The sequence below is a fragment of the Ambystoma mexicanum genome, chromosome 1p (assembly GCF_040938575.1).
Source record: "Ambystoma mexicanum isolate Mex_15411 chromosome 1p, UKY_AmexF1_1, whole genome shotgun sequence".
In the NCBI taxonomy this organism is placed as follows: domain Eukaryota; kingdom Metazoa; phylum Chordata; class Amphibia; order Caudata; family Ambystomatidae; genus Ambystoma; species Ambystoma mexicanum.
In genome coordinates, this window is record NC_090921.1 from 1,327,984,832 (window position 1) to 1,327,994,587 (window position 9,756).

At 40.7% G+C, this 9,756-nt stretch overlaps 1 protein-coding gene across 1 annotated transcript in view; it reads left to right on the forward strand.

The window, feature by feature from the left end:
- Positions 1-9,756, forward strand: part of ZNF865 (zinc finger protein 865) — an 88,249-nt gene that overhangs the window by 50,737 nt on the left and 27,756 nt on the right. The window lies entirely within an intron of this gene.

Consider the following 9,756-nt stretch of genomic DNA (forward strand, 5'->3'; position numbering starts at 1 on the left):
AGCCTCCTGCACCAATATTTTATTTTGTCTGTGCAAAACAGAGGTTGGGGACCTAATGTACACTTGTTTGGATAGTGCAGACAACTATTCACCCCATGGAGTTTCTCACCAATCCTTTCCTAGTTATCAAAAGGGTAAGATGATGCCTGTCACAAACTTTAGCAAATTCAACAATTGGGTGGTTTATCAACGCTTCAAAATAGAGAGCATCCATCTTTTGTGCGACCCACCGTAGATCAACAATTGAGGCCATCCAGGTGTAGGTATTCAGCAGCCATCCTTTCAAGTGATGAACAGCCCCAATGCCGCTTTGCGAAGCTCATAGGCTGCTGGCGGGTTTCTATGAGCATGAGGTATGCATCTGATTATATATACTTAGGCAATATGGTTTGTGTTTCTCAAGACTTCTGTCACCTACATTGCCACATGGAGCTAGTGGCCAGTCTCCTTAAGAGCTTGGGATTCCTAATAAATTGGCAGAAATCCGAACTGCTACACTCCGTTCCCAAAGGTTTTGGGTTTTCTAGGGGACTTGTGCCCGCCCCCCTCCCACTGCATAGCAGGAAAGTCCAAAATGTAAAAAGAAAGCTTCACTCTTATCCTGCTGCAGGGTTTCGCTCAGGAATTTAGCCCGACTCCTAGAACTTTTGGCTTCCTTCTCAGGTCCACATTATAGCTCTTCAGAGACTGAAAATACATCTGCTTTAGAAGAATGTCTCCTGCAGCTACACAATCCCCCTGGAGCAGGAATCTTTGACACACTGACGGTGGTGGCTGGACCACATGGGAGTCTGATATGGATCAGTTATCTTTAGTTTGATGCCTGTTCCATTGGGGGAGATAGGGGGCTGGTTCTTCTTGGAGGAGCTTAGGCTGTGCTTCCACTGTCTGGAGTTCCTAGACACTTATTTGCTCTTGGGTCTTGAGTTGGAGTCAAGCGTGCGTTCTGATCAGGATGGACAGCATCTCCGACATTGTCAACCTGAAGTTCAAAATTCTTTTGCATTATTGCTTACACTCTAAATTTTCGGTTACACAGAGTATTGGTCATGTCTGTTTAATATAGTGGTGAACTGGAACTCGTGGTAGCTCCTAGTCCTAAATGACTGGATGCTCCACAGATTTGTAAGACACTTGGGTGGCTTTTCAATTGGACCCTTTTGCCTCTCGACTCCATGCCCAACTTTCCCACCTCTTCAGCTGTATCTCTTTGGTATAACTTGGGATGCATTCCTGAATGCCTAGGGGCAGAGTACTCCTGGTCCCACCTTTTGATATGAGTTTTCGAATGGATTCGGAATAATCACAAAAGTGAGGAGGAAGGGTGTGCTGATGGTCCTAGACCTCACTCTTCCATCTGGATGACCTAGGCATGGTTTCTGAATTTACTGGACCATGCCTCTTATTCTCTAATCCTACTTCCCCTGATCTTTCATCCGATCCATTGGAAGAGACCAGCCAGTTAATACTAAATGGGAAGATTGAGCTGGCAGCCTGTAATGTTTCAGGGAGGGAAGTATTGGCAGAGGAGGGTGTTGGACCCTCCTTGGATTTCACAGTCAGCTAGAGTCCACAGTGTTTCTGGGTCTCCTCCACTGCCAAGAGCCTGGTCTGTATGCCAGGGCTGCTGTAGCCAATTCTCTAGCAATTCTCTAGCAGGCTTGTCAGATGGCATCTATAGGTTGGCATTTTGTCCAGTTATGAGTTAGTAGGCTGGTAGCCCAGTCAGCATGCATCCGCTGGTATCCCAATTCCTAAAAGTCTGTTTTTTGCAAGGCCGCTGGAGTACAGATACTCCTCCTTGTGGAACATCAAGAGTACTTTATCACTCTGGTTCTTGGTTGGTGATTTTATTTCCTTTCCGACACATTTTTATCAAGCAAAGTTTCCAAGCACTTGTGCCTGTTATCATAAAAGGACATCAGGGTACTGGATTTTCCCAGACTAGTTTACTTGTCGAAAAGTGTTATATGGCGGTAGCCTGTTAACACCTGTCTATTTTATTTTTCCCCATCTTTTTCAGCGGAATACCACTCTGCATGTGATAAAAATGCCTTAGGAGGTCTAAGGAATTTGCAATCCAACGGGGAGACAAAGCTCCATTTTGTATTGTGCAAGCCATTTTGCTCATTTACCCGCTCCCACCTGGCTCTCTGGATAATGGAGCAGTCTGGCATTGAACTGTTGATTTTAGTCTCCTTTGTAACAAGATGAGTGATGGCTTCCAGTACCTTCTGCATTGGGGTTGGGGGACAACACTGGAAGTTATCTTGAGAGTAGACGATTTGGCAGGGTACTCCGTAAGGAGTTTTGTTTCAGGCCCTTTGGGGAGGTATCCACTTTTGTGGTAAGCAATCTTTGAGCAAGCATAATGCTCTCCACTGGGCATTCTAGGAATTCTCATTAATTGTCTTTGTGTAAGCTATTTTTCTCTCCATTGTAAGCAAATTGGTGTTGGGTTTTAATGGAGTCATAGTAAAGACACCGAGAAATTATCCCCAATGTGGGTAGGTGCGCAAACCCTCGTACTGGTTAAATATTGGTACTATGGTGTGGAGAGGTTTGCAGCAGTGGCAAGGCGTAGAAGGGTAAATTCTCTGTACCCCCTTCTACATAACGGAATAAACAAAGTGAGTAGGGCCTGCCAGTCTACGCTCCCTCAGATAAGGTCATTCAATTAGAGGTTTAACTTGGTTAAGTAATTAGTCCATTACAAAGTAAGTAGAGATGAAAACACAAGTGTTTATTCACAAAAGTGGATACTGCATGCCACACCAACACGTGTTTCAGCCCTCTCCGGGCCGTCCTCAGGGCATATTATCATTAAGATGGTAAGTAACTGTTAAACATTTATGATCCATGTCCATTTACATTTAAACAAAAGGTAGCCACATTGTTGTGTTTTGCAAAGTAATACAAAAATAAATCCGTCAAAATTTGAATATAAACATGAGCCAGGTAAAATATAATGTAAAGGAGGAGTGAAGGAAGAAGCAAACCAGGGAGAAGGGTCGGGGGAGAGAGGAGAGAAAATAATATTTTCAAATTAGATGGGAGTTGGTATTATACAATCGCTAGTTACTAGATTCCAAATTACTGATTGCTAAAACAGTCTAAAAAGCCAGTTATTAACAAAGCCAGGTTGTTACACCTTATAGACAGAGTGGACAATCCATTAATATGGCGTACCTGATCATTGTAAATTGAGAGAGTAATAGCATCAGTCAATCTCCAATGAGTATATTTTCTGGTACCTGTAAAAATATATATAAGTGCATGTTGTGGCCTTATGGGTACTCTAAATTCTGAGATATAACTGCAAAATTCTCAAGTGACAGTCTAAGCAATACAATGGTGTTTGCTCGCTTACCTAAGGTTAGGTTACTTGATTAAAACTCATTGAGAAGTAGTTTGCTGGATAATCCTAGCGTCTTGAGTGTGCGAGCGAAATCTGGTTTAACAGAAGAGATACATGGAGGAATGTTGTGAGATGTGCTGGGTAGCACTTAATAATATGAGAAAAGTAACTGTTCACAGGAGCGCTCGTAGCGCTTACCTTTAAACGCCTGAATGCGTGTGCAGCACGGCGATTTCTGCCGGCTGCCTGCAACTCCCTGGAAGGAATGTGGGTGCGGCTGGGCTAGCCTATAGCTGCTCAGCCAGGCTGTTTAGTAGTTCCGGTCATGTGACCGTCCAGTTGCTGTTGCCTAGCAACCTTGTAGGTGTCAGAGGAGTGCTCGGGTTTGCAAGTACATATAGCGAAATCGCTTTGAACGTGATTAATGCAGGTGCTCCTTTACTTGTGAAAGCTGGGAGACAGGAGTACATTTTGACAAAGTTGAACAGAACTAATTAAATTCTTACACTTGCAACGCTTCGTTAGTGTAATATGGGATTAAGGAATACGTACCAAATTTGAGTAGTAAAGAACCCAGACAACCTAGTGTTTGGGGGGCCATTAAATAAGGTTAGATGGTACAACAATTGTACTTAAAGTAATTTTCAAAAACCTAGCAACCTACATTGACTCATGCATTAAGGATTTAGTTCCAAAAATACCAGCTTTTCTGAAAGACACAACTCATGTCTTACAGATTCTGAACAATATCGTATGGAAATCTCATTACCATTTGGTCACCCTTGATGTTACTGCCCTGTACACCTCAATTGACCACACATTAGCTATTAAAACATTGGACTACTCCTTCAGACTACACTCAGCATCACATGCAACACATGTACAAATGCTCAAGAACCTTGTTGATTTTACTCTAAACCACAATCAGTTTATCTTTAATGATGAGTACTACACCCAAACCAAGGGAATTGCCATGGGAGCTAAGTATGCTCCCGCCTTGGCAAACCTCTTTATGGCTTTCTTTGAGGACTGGCATGTGTTTCACAACAATCCATACATCGAGTTCATTCCAGTCTGGAGAAGATATATTGATGATGTTTTCTCAATATGGGCAGGCACACCTGATCAGTTCAAGGACTTTATGCAGTTCCTTAACCACAACCAATTTGGGATACTATTCACAGGCCATATTGATGCTACTGAAATTGAGTTTTTAGATCTTAGAATTTATGTAGTCAACCAAACTTTGCAAACTTGTACCTTTCGAAAAACAACTGCAGGCAACTCCATTTTGCATGCAAAAAGCAGCCACAGAAGAAATGTGATTAACAATATCCCTCGTGGAGAATTTCTTAGAGCTAGGAGAAATTGCAGTGAAGACATGACTTTTCTTTCAGAATGTAAGTCTATAAGGACCAGATTCCAAGAAAGAGGATACATGAAAACCATCATAAATCATGCACTGTGGAACGTGAAAACAATCACACGATCTTCTCTACTTACCCAGTCCAAAAACAAACAACTTGCTGAATTTCCACAACATGTGAACTTCATACCGAAGTACTGCAGTGATTCTAAATTTATCTATCACATTCTCAACAAACATTGGAATATCTTACATTTGGATCCAGACTTGGAGACCTACATTACAGAAAAACCAAGAATAATCTTTTCTAGAGCTCCTACACTTAGAAACTTACTGTGTCCCTCTTTTATGAAACCTGGTTCCGAAAGACAGACCAATTGGCTTACGCAGAGCATTAAACCTAGCGGATTCCACAAGTGTGGGACCTGTAATTTTTGTCAATTTGCCTTATCACGTACCAAAGTATTTAACTGCCATGGTAATTTGACTACCAAAATTACGGATTTCATTAATTGTCGCTCCAAATATATTATATATGGAATTATTTGTGTCTGTAAGAAGGTTTACGTTGGCAGTATCATCAGGGAACTGAGGGTTAGAATCAGAGAACACCTAGCAAATCTCAACAGTCAAGACATCAAATTACCATTTGCAGTACACTGGCAAAAAGAACACCAGATGGCGCACAGAAAGGAAATCAGATTTGTAGGTCTGCAACACATCAAACCACATGCTAGAGGAGGTGATCGACAACTGTATCTGCGACAAGCGGAAGCCCGGATGATATGCAAACTAAGATGTGTTCAACTTGGACTCAATCAAGAGCATGAACTGAATGTTTTTCTTTGATATAATATGTCTAATCTCGACACAATGTTCAAATTTAAGCTTATTCTGTGAGGCAGGTATTACACTATAGAGGGGTGGACAATCCCTATGGACTGCAATCATGATACATTACCAATCGAGTCATTATTTTCATTAACCGTATCTTGCTCTTCTCATGTCAACCCAGTAGATTGGGGGGTTAATGCTAAAATCCTTCTCCAACATATACACTACACATGCTACCAGCATAGAAATTCGATTCACTATACCCTATCAAACACTAAACCTTATTCTACTTGAGCAATTACCTTGTTAACAACTTGTATCATCCAGGTTTATTTACATATGTAATATTAGCTATATCTCATTACTATTGCTTTCATAGCCAACCAACGTGCAAACTTGGCCACCTGACCGTTCACTCTTTCAATAATAACACTGGTTTCCCCAACTCACCCTGTTTTTACACCAATGCAGATAGTTCGCATAATTCTGAACAATTTGACCAGACAACAATAATATCACCATTTAGAACCCATTCAGTATGGCTTAAAACTAATTTATGGTCTCAGTCCACATATTAATTTTGCATATATCCTTTTAATCTGAATCGCATATATTCCTTTTGTTAAATAATTCACATGCAACACTAACTCTACTTCACTAGTTTTTATCTATAAACGCTACTAATGCGCAAACCTGGCCCTCTGACCAATATTGGTTTTACTATGGAATAATCTGATCACAATATAATTAATATTATCAGGCTACACATATTCGGTGTACCTATAACACCAACCACTAAGATCCGGTCCCCCGTTTTTGAAAATTACTTTAAGTACAATGTTGTACCATCTAACCTTATTTAATGGCCCCCCAAACACTAGGTTGTCGGGGTTCTTTACTACTCAAATTGGGTACGTATTCCTAAATCCCATATTACACTAACGAAGCGTTGCAAGTGTAAGAATTTAATTGGTTCTGTTCAACTTTGTCAAAATGTACTCCTGTCTCCCAGCTTTCACAAGTAAAGGAGCACCTGCATTAATCACGTTCAAAGTGATTTCGCTATATGTACTTGCAAACCCGAGCACTCCTCTGACACCTACAGGGTTGCTAGGCAACAGCAACTGGACGGTCACATGACCGGAACTACTAAACAGCCTGGCTGAGCAGCTATAGGCTAGCCCAGCCGCACCCACATTCCTTCCAGGGAGTTGCAGGCAGCCGGCAGAAATCGCCGTGCTGCACACGCATTCAGGCGTTTAAAGGTAAGCGCTACGAGCGCTCCTGTGAACAGTTACTTTTCTCATATTATTAAGTGTTACCCGGCACATCTCACAACATTCCTCCATGTATCTCTTCTGTTAAACCAGATTTCGCTCGCACACTCAAGACGCTAGGATTATCCAGCAAACTACTTCTCACCAAGTTTTAATCAAGTAACCTAACCTTAGGTAAGCGAGCAAACACCATTGTATTGCTTAGACTGTCACTTGAGAATTTCGGAGTTGCAATTATATCTCAGAACTTAGAGTATCCATAAGGCTACAACATGCACTTATATATATTTTTACAGGTACCAGAAAAAATACTCATTGGAGATTGACTGATGCTATTACTCTCTCAATTTACAATTATCAGGTACGCCATATTAATGGATTGTCCACTCTGTCTATAAGGTGTAATAACCTGGCTTTGTTAATAACTGGCTTTTTAGACTGTTTTAATTTGGAATCTAGTAACTAGCGATTGTATAATACCAACTCACATCTAATTTGAAAATATTATTTTCTCTCCTCTCTCCCCCGACCCTTCTCCCTTGTTTGCTTCTTCCTCCACTCCTCCTTTACATTGTATATTTTACCTGGCTCATGTTTATATTCAAATTTTGACGGATTTATTTTTATATTACTTTGCAAAACACAACAATGTGGCTACCTTTTGTTTAAATGTAAATGGACATGGATCATAAATGTTCCTTAACAGTTTCTTACCATCTTAATGATAATACGCCCTGAGGACAGCCCGGAGAGGGCTGAAACACGTGTTGGCGTGGCATGCAGTATCCACTTTTGTGAATAAACACTTGTGTTTACATCTCTACTTACTTTGTAATGGACTAATTACTTAACCAAGTTAAACCTCTAATTGAATGACCTTATCTGAGGGAGCGTAGACTGGCAGGCCCTACTCACTGGGTTTTATTGGACATGTACTGTCATTGGTACAGTTTTATTGGTGGTTGTCTCTGCCCTTTTCTGACTGTGTCTCTTGTTGACCAGATTGTAAGCTAAAGGCTTGTAGTTGACTGTGGAATCTTCATGGTGGATCCTGGAGCATTTTTCACATGTTGGACTTTCTGGACTTGTTGGTGTTTTCAGTTAGAGAAGTGTCATTGTCCGGCTGACATTAAGCAATCTACTAACCTTTAGTGGGCCAACCAGAGTACGAGGGTGTCCATGATAGATGAGTGCAGATAAGCACTTCTCCAGGCAATATTCTCTTGATGCATCATTTCTAAGTCGCTTTTCCTTTGACTACAACTTTTATGTCTGCCCAAAAGTAATGAACATTGTGAAAGATGTGTAGTTACTGAATGGGGAAAAGTGCCTATCGGGAAGATTTCACCTTTTCAAGAACCCGAATATATGTGTTTTGGTTCAAATTTTTTATTTTGATTTGTTGTTTATTTTATAGTTCTTGACTTCATCTACAAAAAGATTTCTTTTTCTTTTTGAATGAATCAAAATTGTGTATATTAGTCTTAGATTACAACAATAATTCAAAATAAAGCAACATCTCAAACACGTGTTTTACCACCCTTTGGTGGATCATCGGGATGGTTCATTAAAGCCGATGCAGTGATAATCTGTGTCCGTTATGGTGACAATGTTCACTAAGGAGACAAATAATATTTTCAAAATCCTTTAATTTTATGCATTTACTGGATCCGATAGGCCAGGGATAACCTGTTGCTTTCACTGCGTGGTTTTCTGAGAGTATGAGGGTGTGTTTGAAGCAAGACTTGAGGTCATAACAGAGGATGCAGAGGGATTCGATACAGACATAAAATGGGACTAAAATGCCACATTTTTCTAAACTACTGAAAAGCCCCAGGTTTGCAGGTTGCATATTTAAATATTAAGAAGTTGTTTGCTGCTAAAAAGAGAAGTAAATAATTTGAAGCATAATACCAGCCTTGTGTCTTTAATAAAATCAGAATGCACTTCTACTACTCAAGTAATGGGAATTCCTATTACTAACTAGTTTGTCTGAATCAATCCAAACTGCATTGTATGGTACACATTCTCACCCACAAACCAAACCTGATGGAACAGCTGCCGGTGAAAATGTAATGTCAGAAGGGTGAGGCTAGCCAAAACATGGCCCCCATCAGCAGGGACCAATATGCCTTCTCCTGGAAGCGCCATCTTGGTTTGAACGCAGTTTCTATCAATCTACATGATTGCATCAGAATAGATCTGGAGTTTTAAATATTTCATATATTTATATGGCATTAGACTTATCCTACAATGTAACCACAGTAATGCGAGGTTGAGTCAACACTTAAAATAAGGAACATGTTAGTCCTTCAAGTAAATGCAAATATTTCAACCCTATTGTTAAGGATTATCAGTCTAAATATGTGGGGCAACACTAAACTCCATTGTGTGGCACATTTACAATGTCATTGAGCATCTGGTGGGAGGCTCTGTTAAGGATACGCAAGTAGTTCTTGTTGACACACAGGGATTTAAATGTACAAGTCTGTTGTGCACCAATTCAGGGATTGCCTGAAGTGTGACTTTAATCCTATTTAAGTACAGATTTGGGGTATTTTAATTGATGGGACCTTCCCCCACATCTAATTCAAAATGTACCTGGTATCTGGCCTGCACTCCACCCCCTCTTCCCAAATCATACCCGATGTATGACCAAATGCAAAATCTAGTTCTCGTCTTGCCCCCTGTTCTAAAACCTGCATGCCGCCCCATACCCAAATCAGTTGATGTTTGATTCCAAAGCAGAACGTTCCTAGTAGTTTGTGCCACTCACAATGTCATATCAACTTAGGTGTGTCTCGCCCCGTAGGATTAAAGCATGCCACTATTTCATTTTACCTTGTAGGGATCGAAATTAACATTGGGAAAATAAGAACTAAAAGCAGCACCCCGTTATTCAGAATTAACCTGTAGCCAGG